The 17,087-nt window shown below is 52.1% G+C and overlaps 1 protein-coding gene across 5 annotated transcripts in view; it reads left to right on the top strand.

Annotated features, from left to right (window-relative positions):
- The window catches only part of SAMD5 (sterile alpha motif domain containing 5), a 521,996-nt gene that overhangs the window by 385,556 nt on the left and 119,353 nt on the right, over positions 1-17,087 (top strand). The window lies entirely within an intron of this gene.

Genomic DNA, 17,087 nt, shown 5'->3' with positions numbered 1-17,087 from the left:
CTAAAGTTACCAAAGTCTAGTAAATCAATACTTTTACCATTCCCCTGAGCAGTTTGGTGACTTTAGAACACTTTTATTCTGCTCATGCCTTCCCAACCTACAGGCTACTCTTGTCACATGGTTCTGTTCCATCCTTTCTTTCTTGCCGCACAGATATCAAGTTTGCTTTGTCGGTGTTTGCCTGGATACGTGCACGTATTTCCCATCATCCTCTCCTTCCTCTGAGTCCCTCCCTCTGTACGTGGCCTTGCCGGCCGTGCTCACACTCCCAGGGACACAGCTCACATCCCCTCAGTGTGGACACTGGACCTGGGGGAGCAGAGCGGGGACCTCGGATCACTGACCCTGCCGGAGTCCTGCCCTTTAAACACCCCATAACAAATGTAACAACCTAAGTTGACATTGTAACGTAACATTGTAACTGTCTTCAGCTCCACGAGGGCGTCTTCCTGCAGCGATCATGTCTGCCAAACGGTCATTTCCTTGCGAGTCGACTCACCATTGTCTGTGTTGTGCAATCTGCTGTTATGCATCTAGGTTTAAATTTGCTTATTTATTCCACTTAATGCAAATAGTATAAAACCGTATATAAACTATAAATAGTATAAAATTGAGGAAATTCCTAGGCGTTAATTCTTCGGCTGCTGCTGCTCCATTTTGTCTCCTCTTTCTGGGTTTCCAGTGAGACTCTAGTTTGACCTTCTCACGCCGTCCTCTTCTACTCAACTTGTCTCTCACATCCCCCCCTTTGTCTCTCTCTGCTTCATTTGGGATAATTTCTATAGATCTAGTTCCTTTTCACTAGTTCTCGCTAAGCTAAACATAAAATGCTTAGCAACTCAGTTTCTAATTCCAGTGACCTCTTTTATACTTTCTGCAAGGTCTCTTTGGTCCTTTTTCAAAGGTTTCATCCTTGTTTTCTTTTACTTTTTCTTTTCTAGCTCTGCGGCTCTGACCACACTATCTGCCCCTTCAGGTCTGCACTGCGCACTCTTCCTGCCTTGTGAGGGTGCGGTGTCCCCGGCTCACCTCACACAGACTTGCAAACCACATGCCTCCTCTCGCGAGGACCCTAAACCCAGGATGTTGGTCCCCCGACTCCCCTTCCTCTGCTGCGTGTGTTTCTGCAGTTGTGGAAACCAACACTCGAGTTCATCCTGAAGGCAGAGCCTTGGTGCCCTGATCGTGTCACCTCCATCACCAGGCTGCCTCTCCAGGCTTCTGCTTTCCGCAGTTCTGACCTTTCCATCAAGAACGACTTTTGGTATTTCATTTAGAATTTTTAGTTGTTACCAGCTTTATATATTTGTGGTTCACATTTTATTTCATCTGGAAAACATACTTAGAAAGAAAAGCTAGAAACGCACTGGCCTCACTCGACTCTCCCACTGCACCTATGACGCAGGGCACTGCTGTGGCAGCCGGGCTCACGCGACCCGATGCCTCGCTCTGCAACTCCGGTGGAGCCAGCCCGGGCCGTGGGGAGGGAGGCTGTGCCCAGGCAGGGCAGCGGTGTGGAGAGCAGGACACTTCTCAGGCGCCAGAGACACCTGCCGTCCCATCCCCATCCCCGCCGTCCCCGTCCCCATCCCCACAGTCCCGTCCCCATCCCCACCATCCCTTCCACATCCCTGCCTTCCCATCCCCATCCCCACCATCCCCATCCCCACTGTCCTCACCTCCAGTCCTGCTGCCCCTGTCCCCTCCATCCCTACCATCCCGTCCCAGTCCCCACCATCCCGCACACTGCTGCACCCTTGAGGCTCTTGGACCCGGCCTTTCTAGGGACAGACCTTCCTTAGGACAGACCTGCACTTGGGAACTTCACGTCAACTCGGTCTCACATGCACACACACACCCTCATATGCATGCACACATGCTCACACATGCACACACACATACACACACATACACTCTGATATGCACACTCACAATACCCATACACACCCTCATATGCACACTTACAATACCCATATACATCCTCATATGCACACTCACACACACATACACATTCACTCACACACCTTGCACACTTACACACATGCATAAACACATGCGTACATGAATTCACACACACATGCATACACATGCACACCTATACACACATACACACATGCTCACACACATGCATACATGCTCATGTGCCCTTATGCACACTCACAGATATGTACATACATGGTCACATATATGCACACATGTACAGTTTCACCAGATGTTTTTATCCACCCCTTCCCAATTCTAAAATTCAGGAAAAGGACACAATAGCATCTGAGTACTGACCTGTCTTTGCTTTGACAAACCCTCCCATCCTGTGCTAACCAGCGCTGGGTGTGCATTTTCATGCTGAGTCGGAACCAAGCAGCAGTGTGGGGTTGCGTGCACTGCCTTCCTATTGTCCTCTCTGCATTACTCTCTTTGTCCACAGACGTGCTGATGGAAATTTGCAGTGAGTCCTTGTCACTAATGTGAATTAGCACAGGGTATAGCTTTTCTGACACTAATTCTACTTGGATTTGATCATATGAGAATCCCATGGTATGATTTCTAGCAGAAAACACTGAAATATTGATCTTATAAAGTAAACTAGAGGCTGGCTAGCCTGCATGGCCTTAAATTTGCTTTTCTTTTAACAGTAGACAGGGTTTTTGTTCATTAGCTCTCTGGCTGTCCTCGCTCCCACGATTATGCCGTGTAAAACAGCATTTCATCATAAAGAGACTTTGGCCAGGGGCAACAGACCAGCTAGTATATATTTGGAAAGGCTGTTTCTCTCTCACATGAGTCGAAAGGTATTTAGGCCTAGATAACTCCTTTACAAGCTGATACCTGTCATTGGTGCCACGTTCAGCTCCATCGGCTGGGAGCTGACACCCTTCAAAACGCTGCTGTTTGCAGGCTCCTGCCAGCTCCCCTGAAGGAGGGAGGGCGCCGTGCGGAGGGCTCCAGGGTGGGCTGGCGTCGAGGGGGCAACTGCACAGCCCCTCTTCTGAGTGAAGGCTGGGACGTCTGGGTGGAGGCGAGAAAGAGTCAGAACTGATCGAACCAAAGCTTAACTTTCCCACAACTGGGTGGGCTGTTCTCGTGTCCTGTTGGTTAGAATGGGGGCCTTTGACAAAGCTTTCATGTTGGCTTCCTTGTGGATTTCACCCTAATAAAATGAAAGGTACTGAACCTAGGTCCAATTCCGTAAGAAACTGAGTAGAGAAGTGCTCTTGTTAGGGTTGAACTCAAGCATGTAAGGACCAGCACGACCTGTGCAAGTGCAGCCAGAGAGCAGGGTCGCTGAGAACGGGGCTTGGGGATCTGCGGCTGCGTATACTTCCTAAGCCGCCTTCCCATGTTATTTGTATAATACGTTTTTATTGTAGAATTATAGCCTATACATTTTTGGTGGTGGTTCTTATACTTTGGAAGCAGTTGAGTAGTTGACATTTTAGGGCAAGATTACAGAATTAATAGAAGGAATAGTTAAGAATTAGAACAATGCATAAGAGTCACCCCGGGCTATTTGCTTAAAGTGCAGATTTGGGGGGGGGGTCTGTTCCCCCGATTCTAATTCTGAATGCATGAGGGGGGCTGAGGAAACCCCCTTTCTAACAGGCATCCCAGGCCGTTCTGATTTGGATGATACCCAAAAGAGGCGTCAGGAAACACTATTTCTAAAAAGATAAATGAAGAGAATCAGTTTCGTAGAGCACAAATGGGCCTCCTGCTCTGCTGTGTAACGTTTTCATTAACGGGGTGCGGTTAGAACCCCGGCGCCCTGGGAGGAGGCGGACTCCATGCGGCGCAGGTGCTGGGCTGGGAGCCCCCGTGTGACCTGCCCGGGCCTCCCCTCGCTCATTGCCAGAAGGAAGGAGGCAGAACCTCCCAGCCCCGACACTGAATATAAATAAGGTGAAGCAGTCGGGAAGCCAGTCCGGCACCATGATGCTTCACTCTTGTATATTTCTTCCCAAATCGTTGGATTTCGTATGCGTGATCCAAGGGTGTCGCTTTAGAATCAGGCCCCCCTAGACGCCAGCCAGGCCCTCAGCAAGGCGGGATCTCAACACTCCACATGAGCCCCGAGGGGTGATCTCCGAGGCCCGGAGAAGGGCCCTCACGGTGGGGATCCCTCTGGGCGCACTGGGCGGAGCCCTGCGGACGCACTCCGGCCTCTGCACTCCTGTCTGAGCCTGGTCCGGCCGGTGCAGACAGAGGGGTGAGGGGCCTTCCTCTTCTTCCTTGTTTTTCTTTGTGCAATTATAACCAGTCCCCAGCCCACTGGGTGTGACGATGAGAGCGCGCGGGCTCCTCCTTACACCTTGTCTGGTGTTGAGGAACGTTCTTGGAGACCTTTTCAAGACCCACCAGGCTCACCGTCCTGCTTTCAGGCTGCCGCGGGGTCCCGCAGAAACCCCGGGAGTGCACGTCTCAGGGGTCCCGAGGCGGGGGTCGCTCCCTCCCGGTCTGGCCGCACGCCCCCTGGCCCCGGGGCTTCCCTGTGGCGCTCGCTTCCCGGATGCCAGCTTTCCGCGCGCCCTGGGCCTTCTCCGACTATGTCTGAATTTATTCCCTTTGTAAAGGGCGCCCTCGTGCAGCGGGGCCACACCCCAGGTAAGCGAGCACCCTCCAGGGCTCCTGTTTGCACTGGCGCTCACAGGAATGCGGCCCTCACCTCCTGGAGGTGAGGGGCTTGAGCTGATGCTGTTGTCAGTTTTGCTCCTTTACAAGCTCCTGAAGTTGTCTGTTGTGGAGATGGGCTGGCGTTAACTTAGAGTAAATTTGGGGGCAACAAAGGACTCTTTTTTGGAAAAGCCAATGCTGGTAACTTAACAACTTCTTTAGGCTAATGTAATGTGTCTTCTGGTGATGAGCAGAGCCTCTTGTGCAGTAAAAGAGGAGAAGGTGAGAGACAGGGAGGAAGAAGGGAAGGAGGGGGAGTAGGAGGAGGAGGTCAAGAGGATAACAGAGAAGAAGGAGAAGAAAGAAGAGAGCAGGAGCCAGAAGCAAGCAGCAAGTGGCAGTGGGAACCACAGTACAGTGAGAAACCGTCATTTACCTGTTCACCTGCGAGCAGAGGGGCATCGGCCAGCCTGTCGCCCAGGATGCTAGGGGAAAGATTTTTATTATGATCGGGTCCTAATTAAATGTGGGGCCTTGAATCCAAGTTGGTTTGTGAGACCTAACTCACTGCCTTAGCTTCCTCTAAAATAAGATATTTGATGAACGTGCACTGTTTCTTCATAAGCTCGTTTATTCGGCATACATTTTTCTGTTCGTAGACTTAATTTTCAAGAATCACGTGAAGAGTCTGCTAGGGTTTTCCTTCACACCTCTCCACTCCTGGGCATATTGGCAGCTGCCCTGCAGGACAACCTCGTGGTGAATTTCTGGGTGTAGCCCTTGAAAAATGTGGCTTTAAAAAGAGACTAAGTTTACATCCTTCCCGTCATGGAACATAAAGCTTCTGAGTGCCTCGTTCTGCGTGGCACAGAAGATACCCTCGTCAGGGCGGCAAAGGCCTTTCCCTGCTCAGACTCACGTCCCAGAAACCATGAACTGACTCGGAAGGAAGCTCTTGCTTTGGTATCAGATCAGTTGAAATTAATTCCTCGAATAGGCTGGGAGGTCCATATCCCCCACCCTCTGATGGTCTTGATTACTGGGAATTCCAGGGGGTGGGTCCCAAGAAGCCGTGCACTGAGTCGGGTGCAGTGTGCCAGCATGGGGCCCCTCACTTCTCCCCAGCAGGGTGCTTCTCAGACCCCCAGAGCATCTTCTGGACAACAGGGCCCGGGTTTTCTGGCCTGACTCCTGAGGATCAAGGAAAGCAAATTAGACCCCAGATGGGGAGGTGGCATCCCGTGGGCTTTCTCCAACCAGCAGTGGACTCCAGAAAGCGCCTCCGAGAAGGGGGTGCCCTCACAGCGAGGGCTCTCCTTCTCGATTCCACGAGCTTTCCTCCCCCAGCCCCTGTGATGACTGCAAGGGGCATGTGGGCACAGGCTGCACATCTGGAGGTCTGCTGCCTACTTCCCTGCACCCCACAAACAGATTCTAGTAGGCTCTCAGGATGCAGTCCCTGTGAAACTTCCTGTCTCAGCAAGATGCAAGGATCCCAGGCTTGGGGCTGTGCACAGACCCTTCGCTGCGTGTGTTATTTTGATGTTGTCCAGCGTGGATTCCCCACCAGGACTCCCTACACTGAAGTAGTCTCTGCTGAACATGCCAGAAAAGAAGGGCCAGCACTGGCCTTGGAGCTCTACGAACACAAGAGCCACAAGTCTCCTGTGAATACGGGCTCCAGGATGCGCCTTGGACGTTACTCCTCATGTTTCGTTGTTTGAGGATTTAGCCAGACAGCTCTCGTCGCTTTGGTGGAAGTCGCCTCCACTCACCGCTGTGGGAGACTCAGGGTTGCACGATGTGCAATGCTGCGTGGACCACGCAGACCCCATCGGGCTCTGCTTTTTCCTGCACGCCTCATGACGTCCTTCTGCCCAGACTCTTACCTCTTTGCTGCCTCGCTGATGCATTTAGTGCTGAATTGCTTTAAACAGGCATCTCCTTCCTTCCAAATTCTGTGTCTAAGGAGTCAGAAAGGAAGCAAGTCACACACCTTTCCTCCTTCCGAACAGAGAAGTGCTGTCATGCTGGGAGGAGGGTGAATTGTGTTTCTTAAACTCTGCGTTGTGCGTCTGGATTGAAATGCACATGAGGACCCTGTAACCTCCCCGACCCCAGCCTCAGATCCCAGACACAAGGACCCAGCCGGCCTCGGCACACAGAGCCTCCGGCTCAGGACTCAGGCTGCTGGTGCCACACAGGAGGGCTCCAGCAGCCTCCACCACTTTTATGCCCCTTGTTTGTAGATGAAAGAAGCAGCTAGGTATGTTTTGAGTTCCAACATGGGAAAAGTTTGGGGATACCAATTATTAGCCTAAGAACTATACAGAGTTCTGTTTTTTAAAAGTTATCTCTTAAATATAACTTTAGTCAAATAAATTATCTTAAACTCAAAAAAGCAATTATGTTAACAATTCCTCTTTTATGTTAAATATGCTGATGCTACTAACATCAGATCCTCCACATTCTTGCGAGTGGGTGGCTGCAATTGTGGGAAATGTGATGAGTCCAGTCCTGGCTGCGATGTAACAGGAAGCACCAGCAGGTCAGCAGTGCGACTCTTTGATGCAGCCCTGACGACAGTGTCCCCCTTTTTAGCGAGAATTCTGTGCCAACAACCACACCACTGGCTCCGCAGTGATGACCTAAGTGGCTTATTCGTTCCTGTTTTTAACTGAGGTACTTGGGTTAGATGCACCCTGATGTCCATTTGGATCCTAAAATTTTATCAGTTTGTGTTCTGTGAAATAGATGGGCCATTTTGTCTTTTTTACGATCCTACCTGCTAACTCAGATGCAGCCTTGCTCTCCTTCCGGGGGAAAAGTGCCAACGTCTTGTGGGGGGGCAGCTCCTTCTACTTCAATAGGTGAACCCTTGAGGGAGGGATCGGCTCAAATTTCAGCAGGAAGGAATGGCATTTGAAAGACATTCCTAACTTGAAGAGATTTGGACCCAGTCTGGTTCCATCTAGAAACGCAGAGGCTGGGACGCTCCCGCTGGGCCCAGGCAGCCTCGGGGAGGAGGGGGGGACTGCAGGAGGCCTCGCCCCTTTGGCCGTTCACCCATGGGTGCTGGAGAAGATCGCGTTCTAAGAATAGAACAGCCAACCCTGCAGGTGCCGGCGCTTTCCCGCGTCCAGCGCATCCTCGCGCCCCCCAGGTCCCTCCTCAGCGCGCAAGGGCGCAGCCTGGAAGGGGAGGCGCGGAGGCGGGCGGAGGAGGGCGGCCGCCCCCCGCCCCACCCGACAGGGCCCTCCTCCAGGGTGGCTCTTCTTTCATGTGCTCCCTGTGTTTATTTTGTTGTCAGCAGACACCCCCCACCCCACCCCGGAAGCGGCCTGCAGGCGCCCCTCCGCCGTCTGTGGCCTCCCCCTGCGCACTTGCGTAATCGCGCTGGTTCCCGAGTCCGAAGATCCCGCGTTGAAGTTAAAAGAAACTGATTTTCTCCTCGGGTTCCTGAGCTCCTGCAAACCTCTTCTTGGCCCCTGGTGATCCGGCAGCCTTTTGCGGAGTTCCCCGAGTCCTGCGCCCTGGTGCGCTGCGTCTTCCCGGGACTGGGGGTGGCCCCGAGCGCCTGGGTGGAGGCCGGTGGTCCCCGCGGGGCTCCGGAGCAGGACTCGCTCGGCCCGCCGCCCCCGGCCCTCCTCCCGGCCGCCCCCACCGCCCCCGGCTCTCCTCCCGCCGCCCCCGGCCCTCCTCCCAGCCCTTCCTCCCCTCCGCCCCCTTCCTTCCCGGAACTGAGTTCAGCTGGTTTCTCTGTCCTGCACGTTTCCGTGGGGTTAAGATGAGGCAACCCGTTCAAGAAGTCCTTCATTAGCGAGAGTCAAACGGGTAGTCTGCGAAGTTCCAGTAAAAGTTTGTTGTATAATTTTAAATGCTTTAGAATAACGTCACAACATCCTGCTTAAAAAAAGATCGGCCCTCGGTGAAGACGCTGTTAGCCCAGTCCTTGAAGCAGGCGGTGGAAATGGCTTTTTCATTACTTCAAAGACAATGTTAAAAGGCCCATGAAATTCTCCACTCCTGGTTTTAACACAGACATTTTTATGTCAGGATTGAAACATTTTCCTACTCAACATTCTTCTAACAACTGTAGTTTTATAGGGAAGAATTGTTATAATTGGCCTGAATCGTACTATGACCATTAAATGACAGACATAAATTAAGCTGATATTTAAACTGAAGGTACTCACATCAGATAATAGGAAAGTGTGATCGTAATTAAACGCGTGAAGTGAAAGCTGGCTTTGGGAGTGCACATAAACCTATTATAAGGCTGAAACGTGATTATTTGTTGGAATATAAACTGTCACAAAACGCCTCTGCGATTTTCCCCTTGCTCGCGGTCACTCTGCAGACCGCTTCATGCGTATTTTCCTTAGTCTTAGGGTGACCGTGGGGTGCATTATTGTGGGGTGATCGTGGGGTGCATTATTGTGGGGTGATTGTGGGGTACTGTAGCGGCTGGAGGCTCCATTGTCAGGAAGCAGCGGCAAGCGGAGAGGGCAGGCGCAGAGGTGGCAGCATGGGGGCTCCTGGGGGTGCACAACCATCCCCCCGGGTCCGCAAGGGCCTCTGGGCCCGGCTCTAGCTGCAAGGTGTTATTAGGGTATTAATTTCCATAGTGCTTGCTAAGGACAGAGGGGCTCCACACTTGTGCCTAGACACCATGCTTATGAGCATGAAAACTGTCAGATATCAACGTTAATAACCTACTGGAGATCAGAGGAATGTAAGAAATTGGATTCACAGATTTTATTATTAATCCCTGCTTAGTTCAAACAAGCAAAACCTCCCTGAGACCACCAAGGGATTATTACCTCATTTTCGTGCATCTTTTCACTTGGAAACTCTTGAAAGTTGGGGCGTTCTCCGTTCGCGTTGTGTGTCTTTCCTTCCGTATCTAACACGAGAGCAAAGGCCGCCTGCTCTTCTCTGGTTCTTTAGCACAGGCCTTGCTGGCTGCCCCGGGCTCTGAGAAGCTGCCCGGCCGTCTGGGGCTGCCCCCCAGGATGTGGTCTAAGGAGGCCCCCGCCTAAGTCAAAGAAGGGAGCCCCCTTCCTGCCACTTTTTCCCAGGGGTGATTTTGTGATCCAACTTCATGCAGTCATCCTGAAGCTCTGGATTAGGGTTTAAGGATTAGGAAAGAAGCCGCCCCTCCCCTCCCACGCACCCCCCACGGCCTGGGAGGGGAGCCGGCGCCTCATACGGTGCAGGGGTTGCTGGCCCGAGGGCGAAGCGCAGCCACGCTGGATGGAAGGACAGACGGACCTCAGGAAATGGAGCCGGCGCGCTGAGCGGCCCACCCCAGGCCTCCCACCTTCTTCATTCGAGTCTGATCGTGGTGGGCTTCTATTGTTTGTCACAAAAACATTCAAATAGACACAGAATTTGGAACTAAGAGGAGTGGTTTGTGTACAATAGACTTTAAGTTTTTGGACTTACTGTGTGTGGGAATGAGCAGGAAAATGTGGAGGATGCTTCTTGTTCTGTGTCTGGAAGTTGTTAAGTCCCATTTATAGTCACAAATAACTGTTAGGTGATTGCCTGTTGGACCTTTCAATACAGCTCGAGTGTCAGCCAGGTGATTTGGTAGGAAAAATAGCAGCATCCACTGAAATCAATCAGACAGGCTTGGCACGAGCCAATCAAAAGGAACGAATGACGATAATACGAGCTTTCTGCAAGAAGCCCCCTCTCCCCAAGTGGGTCCTGCTTAGATGGTTAAAAGCCCAGTTACATGAAGTCTGGTGGGTTGAAAAAAATCCTACTCTTCCATCGATTGGCGCAAAAGCAGGGAGGGAGGGGACACCACAGGAGAAAATAAATGGGAATGCCTGATCCTTAGAGCACCCCATAACTAGAATTTCCAAAGACACCCACCCAGGGTCTGTCTGCAATTGTCCGTCCCCAGGGCCATCTCCAGGTTCCTGTAACCTCACCTGTGAGCCCCCAGAGGGATGTGGCCCAAAGAGAGAGGGCCCCATGCCCACCCACAAGGAGACCCTCCCAGAGGGGATGGGGCTCTAAGGCTTGTCCCCTGAAGTCCTCCACACCCCGCTCACAGCCACTGGCCGCAGGATGTGAAGCAGGCCATGGACTGGTGACCCTTGTGTTGCCCGACGGTCTCCCTTTGGCAAATGGCAGTTTGTGTCGCAGCTCTCACCTTTCTCCACGCTGAGCTTTGGAGTGTGCAGGTGATGGCGATTTTCCACTTGTCTACTTGCCACTGGCCATTCGCAGTTGGCGCTGAGCTGTGGTAACGGGAGGGATGTGCCGTCTTCCATAGGGAACTGGTTTTCCTCCTCAGCTGCCCACCTGCGGCCAGGCTGCTCCCCAGAATGAGAGGAGAATCAGGGTGTGTCGGGTGGCTCCAACATGGCCCAGTGTCCATACGGTGTGAGACTGGGGGCTCTCAATATAGGAAGGGGGCATGCCTGGGTGTCGGGTCGTGAACGGGGTGCAGGGGGCCATTTGCTTGCTCCCCAAGTCGTTTTGCTCCCCTCCCCTTGGGCTGGTCCCTCACAGGAACGTGCTTGCCCACTGCTGGCATCAGGAGGGCACCCGCCTTGGCGTGTCCCACCAGCGCGAGCTCCGGAAGGCTGCTCCGGGGCCAGGGAAGAGAAGATAGGCAGGAAGGTGGGCTGCCCTGTCCCCGGAGAGCTCCAGAAAAGGTGCTGGAGCTCGAATATCCCGCCCTGGAGCGCCCACCTCTGGAGTGGTCGTGAGCTCCTCCTCTCACTTAGGACAGCCTGACCTGGGTTTTCTCTCCTGTAACCGGTAGATCCTGCAGCGGGAATGGCTGGAGCTCCACCCCAGTCTCCCCGGATTCCTTTTCCCACTTTTGTGCCCCATTTCAGATGCCCTGTTTGCACCCATGACACTCTTCAGGGGGATGGCTCTCGGGCTCTGGGGGCTGCTGGGACTGTACGCCCCGGACTCACCTGCCTGGGTTCACACCTGGGCTCACACTTGGGCTCACACATGGGCTCACGCCCACCTGGGCTGACACCTATCTGGGCTCACACCTGTCTAGGCTTGCCTGCCTAGCCTCATGCCCACCTGGGCTCATGCCCTCCTGGGCTCACACCTGCCTGGGCTCACACCTGCCTGGGCTCATTCCCTCCTGGGCTCACGCCTCCCGGACAGGCCTGTGGGGAGCCCGCCTTCCTTGCTGGGGGTGGGCAGCCCCTGGGCAGGTGTCCTTCCTGGCCCTGTTGGGTCTGCACCTGCACTTCTGTCCCTCCTCATCCTGCTTCCCAGCTGGGAACACTTCCTTCACAAGTGACCAAGCACAAACCTGTCCTGGAGCTCACTCTGGGAGCCCCAAGGAAGCTCACCCACATGGGGGTTGCCAAGGCGACTACCTTCCCTGGCACACCAGCTCACTGAGCATCTCCTATTTTACGTGTGCAACACGGTACAAAACACCAAGGCGGGGCCTCATGTCAGAGCTGGGGCCCAAGGTCACTGCCTCTGGGCTGGGTGATGGCTAGTTAGTGCCTGAGGCACCTCCTCTCCGGCTGCATCTTCCTGTCGATCCCAAGCACCATGTTCAAATCACATCTTCTCTATTTGGAGACAAGCTGCTTACCTTTGTAGTGTGCAGAAGGGTGTCCCAGGAGCCGGGTTGTTAAGGCTGGGTGCAGGCTATGTGAATGTGATTCTAAATGTATGAGTGACAAGGCAGTTCATTCCTGAGCCGTAGAACAGCCCAGAAAGGAAGAAACGGGCTTGCAGTGACGAAGGGCACAGGCTGCATTCCCAATTCATTCTGGGCACACAGTAGGTGCTCAATAAATTCTTGTGGCATGGAGGCAGCATGGGGAGGCCCACAAGGCAGATGGGGCAGTTTCTAGAGTCAGTCTTGTGGAGAAATGGTAGACATGCCTGGCTGAAACCGGGACAGGGAAATGGCCTGTGGGGAGAAGCAGCGCTACTCTCTCATTCCTCTTGGGGAGACTTCAGGAAGTTTGATCCTGGCGGTCTGCCTGGCAGAGGAGGTACATATTTACTGTTTTCTATGCATGTGTGCACATGTGTGCATGGAAGTGTGTGTGCTTGTGTGTATGTGTGGGTGTGCCTGTGAATGTGTGCATAGGTGTGTCTGTGTGCATGTGTGTGCACATGTGTGCATGTGTGTGTCTGTGTGGTCTATGGGTATTTGTGTGCATGTCTGTATGTGTGCATGTCTGTGTGCATCTGTATGTGTGTGCATGTGTGTCAGTATCTGTGTACATGTGTGTATGGGCAGTGTGCACGCCTGTATGTGTGTGTATGTGTATAAAAATGTATATGTACATGTGTGTGCGCATGTGTGTGTGTCTGTGTGGTGTATGTGTGCATGTCTGTGTGTGCATGGCATCAGTGTGGGTATGTGCACGTGTCTCCATGTGCGTGTGTGTGTTACCTCTGTTGGTCTGAAACTCTCCTGTGGTCCCACATAAACTTTTAAGCTGAGCCCTCGGGCCTGCGGGAGGGTGGCCTGGCCGCCTGGTCTGGCATTTCGGATGGACGCAGAACCTCGCTCCCTAGAGGTGGGCGGAGGGGCTGGGGGTGGTCAAAGAGAGGCCAGCGAGGCACTGGGGAGTCCCGGAGATCAGATGGAGCCACGGGCTTCGCGGCCTGGTCCTCACCATGTGCAGAGCCCCTGCCCCTGTCGCCCTTGGAGACCCTGAGTGGCGACTTGTTATGAAACATGCTGATCTTCCTCCCGAGAACCCAGAAGGATTTCTGTTTAAAGTAATCATGATGATGCCCACAGCACTCCAGGGCCGTGGTTTGCGCATTTAGCGAGTGCGTCCGAGTATTCGCCAAGGCCAGGGTATGATTTCCGACCTGTTTCCTGAAAAGAGGCCTAAAGCATGTATTTTAATGGAGGGTAACCTGAGGAAGACTCTGCTCTAAAAAGGGAGAGGATTAAGGAGAAGAACTTAAAGTGAAATTCCAGAAATGCCAACATTCTTTCTTTCTAATGTGATAGTCTAGGGACTAAGAGGATCAAATGCACAGTAGATAGTACATGAAATAATCTAAGATATTAACGTAAACTAATATTTACTAAAACTCTCCCTAGGTCTGGCCCCAAACTAAAAGAAAAAAAGGTGTAGGAGATGTTGAGGAAGTCTGCCTTGAGATTAGCCCTTCCTAAATCCTCTGTCAGAGTCTGGGAGCCCTTTCCCTGCCTTCGATCTTGCCTCACTTGCTCCCGGAGACCCTCCTGAAGAGCCCGTGTAAATCACAGAAAAGGCTCCCACGGGGCCCCGCAGCTGGAAAGCAGCAACAACGGGTCTAACCCACGTCCGTCAAGTCCAAGTTACAGGGAAAATGAGTAAACATTCTAATCAATTGCAAGCTTCAGTTAGCAATGAGGGATTTTAAAATTTTATACAGTTTATTTATTATTTGGAAAAAATAAAATCTAACCTTGGAATGTTGTTAGATCGGTAGAGGTGAAGATGGGTGATCGTTCCGGCTGGAAGGGTTTGTTTGCTGTAGGATTAACCACTGCATGACATTGGGTGCTCCTAGCTGACCGCCGAGCGGCGTTGGGTGCTCCTAGCTGACCGCCAAGTCGCGTTGGGTGCTCCTAGCTGACCGCCGAGCAGGGTTGGGTGCTCCTAGCTGACAGAGCAGTACTGGGCCTTCCTAGGATGGGGTGTTCAGGGACCTGGGCCAAGTCCAGATTTTCGAGGCGCACATCCTCTACATTGAATCGCAGTGTCCCGGAAAGTCGCTGGCGTGGAATGGTTTGTATGAACTGTTTCTCCATCCACTCTAATTTGAAGATAAGAGTTGTATCCAGTTAATCAACAAACGTTTATTGACTACTCTTGGCACAATTGTTATTAGGTTTTAAAAACTGGAAACTGGGGAGGAAGACAGTGATGAAACCAAGAGTCTGAAGGAAAGACGTGGCCCTTATCATGGCCGAGAAATCATTTCAGCCCCTTTCATGGCCACTTCCCGTTCTACCTTCTGTGCTACACGAACTCAGCCCCCAGGGCTGCATCTTCCTGCCCATCCTCCACCTCGAATAACCGACCGGACAAGAGGCCTGTTAGCCGCCAGAGACAAGCTTGAGAGGCCCAAGACGCTCAGACAGCTCAGCATTTACTTGGCCTTGCTCTGGGCTGGTGACTGATCTCGGGGCTTGGGACGCGGCCGTCATTCCATCCGAGAAGGTCCCCATGAGCTGAGCCCCTCGGATCCCGCACCGCCGTGAAGGGGCCGAGACGCTGTGAGGCTGAGGCCACTCTCGGAAGCTGCCTGGAAGGAACAGGGACGAGCTTAGCGAGGCACGAGGCCAGGGAGGCAGTGGGGTAAATATGTAGGTGAATGTTAAACGGAAGAAGCCACCGAAAGAGACGATCTTCATCTTTTCTGCAAAGTGGGAGGCAAGGCGGGAGGGTTGGTGGAAGGGAAATAGACGCACCCTGGATGCCGTCGTGGGCGGCTGCTGAACCGGGCACTTCACGTGGTGCTGTCCCTCCTGCCTGGCACAGCCTGGGGATGGCCCCGAGGGGTCAGAAAGGCCAGTCCCTGACAAACGCGACATTGTCTGCATCATCCTGACCCTTCCCACTCCCAAGTTGTGGGCAAGTGTGAGAGCAGCGAGAGCAGGAAGCGTTTGGAGCAGGTGACAAAGAGCAGGTCAGCAAGTCTGTTACGACGGAGCCTGCCCGGGTGACTGGACGTGCCCAGTGCTGCTGCGGGCACAGCATGGGGTTCGGAGCCACCAGACGTACGGAGCAAACAGATGGGTAACACTGGCCCACAAGGCACAGAAGTAGGTGTGGCCCGGACCATGGAGAGGCATCCCACAAATGACCACACGTCCCTAGTTCCAATTCTGACCTTTCACACTTGAGTGCTGGGACGGGTCCCAAAAAGATGGACAGACGGACGCTGCGGCTTAGCTGTGATGCCCTGGCTGTTCCGATTGTCTGCAGTCAGCTCATGCTTACGGTGGGGCCTGCAGGTACTGACCTGCATTTGAAGCATCCTCCAGGGGAATCCTCCGTGAGTTGGGGTTGAGAAGGAAATTATTCTGTACACATAAAGACATCGAAATGGGGCTGTGGGCATAAACTGTGATGGGGAAACATATTCATATGAATAAAGTAGGTGTGGCCACAGACAGGTACATATTTTTTGAGAAGCAGCAACCCACCTAGATTTCTAAAATAAATCTAAATAAAACTTCTAGTGTTTTTGTCTTTCCCTCAATGCATCAAAATTTTTGTTTTGCACTTGGAACATAATGTAGGATTCCTACTTTTTAAAGTGGATTCTGAGATTAAAAACTAATGTGCAGATTTTATAATAATGAAATTTCACACATTGGATTGCTGAATAATCAATAGGGTTTTATGTTTCCTAATATTTTGAATATTATATTTAGAACCAGTATGTCGGTCATGTAAATTAATAAAAATTTCTTTGTAAAAGATACACTGGACTCTGAATAGTAGCACTGTCCTTTAAAAATCTAAAACACCAGATGCTCAATTTTGACCAAAATTTACTTGTTTTGTTTTCCAATCTGACTTGTAAAGAGCTTGGAAATTGTCACTTTCATCTTCGTAAGCAATAAATTAAAATGAAAATAAGACATCAAAATTTGTGGGATGCAGTTAAAGCAGTGCTTAGAGGGAAATTTATAGCATTGAATGCATCTATTTGAAAAGAAGAAAGATCTAAAATCAATAATCTAAACTTTCACTTTAGGAAATTTAAAAAGTGAATTAAATTCAAAATAAGCAGAAGAAAAGAAAAAATAAAAATTAGGGCAAAATCAATTAAATTGAAAACAAGAAAAAAAAGTAAACAAACCAACCCAAATGCTGGTTCTTTGAAAAGTTCTATACCAAGGAAAAACCACCAGCCAGGCTAACAAAGATAAAAGAGAGAAGAGACAAATTACCAACACCTGCGGTCGCAGTTGACTCGTCTGGGGGGGGGAGGTGGCGGCCGGTTGCCAAATCCTAGGCTCTCAGGATTGCTTGGAGGGTACCGGCGGCGGGGGCTCTTTCCCGGAGGCGAGGGCGAGGCGGGGGACTGGGCCCGGTCCCCGGCGTAGGCGTGCAAAGTATGGAGGGCGGCGAGAAAGGAACAGGCGGGACACGGTTCTTTTAGGGTGAAGAAGCCAAGAGAGTTTATTAGGGGAGAGTACAAGCTTATATTGGGCGTTTAGAGGGCGGGGTAGCTGTAGAGGTTAAAGGCTTGGATTGGTTCTGAGAGGGCGCGGAGGTTGATTGAAAAAGGGGCGAGAGTTGCTCCGGTAACGGTGTCTGGCAACAATGTATGCGCACTGGTGGTAATGGGAGTTGCACTGGCAACGGGGAGTGTCCGGGCAAGATAAGGGGGTGGGGAAAAGGCGGTTCCCTCCGGCAAGCCTCCCCTAACAGTGTTATTTTGGGTGAGGAAATGGGGCCTGCCTCCGGCCTCACTTTCCCAGGCCCGGGGGGCTGCGG

Source organism: Choloepus didactylus, chromosome 7 (genome assembly GCF_015220235.1).
Source record: "Choloepus didactylus isolate mChoDid1 chromosome 7, mChoDid1.pri, whole genome shotgun sequence".
NCBI classification, from domain to species: domain Eukaryota; kingdom Metazoa; phylum Chordata; class Mammalia; order Pilosa; family Megalonychidae; genus Choloepus; species Choloepus didactylus.
The sequence above is the reverse complement of the archived record's forward strand: the minus strand, read 5'-3'. Positions and strand labels throughout refer to the sequence as shown.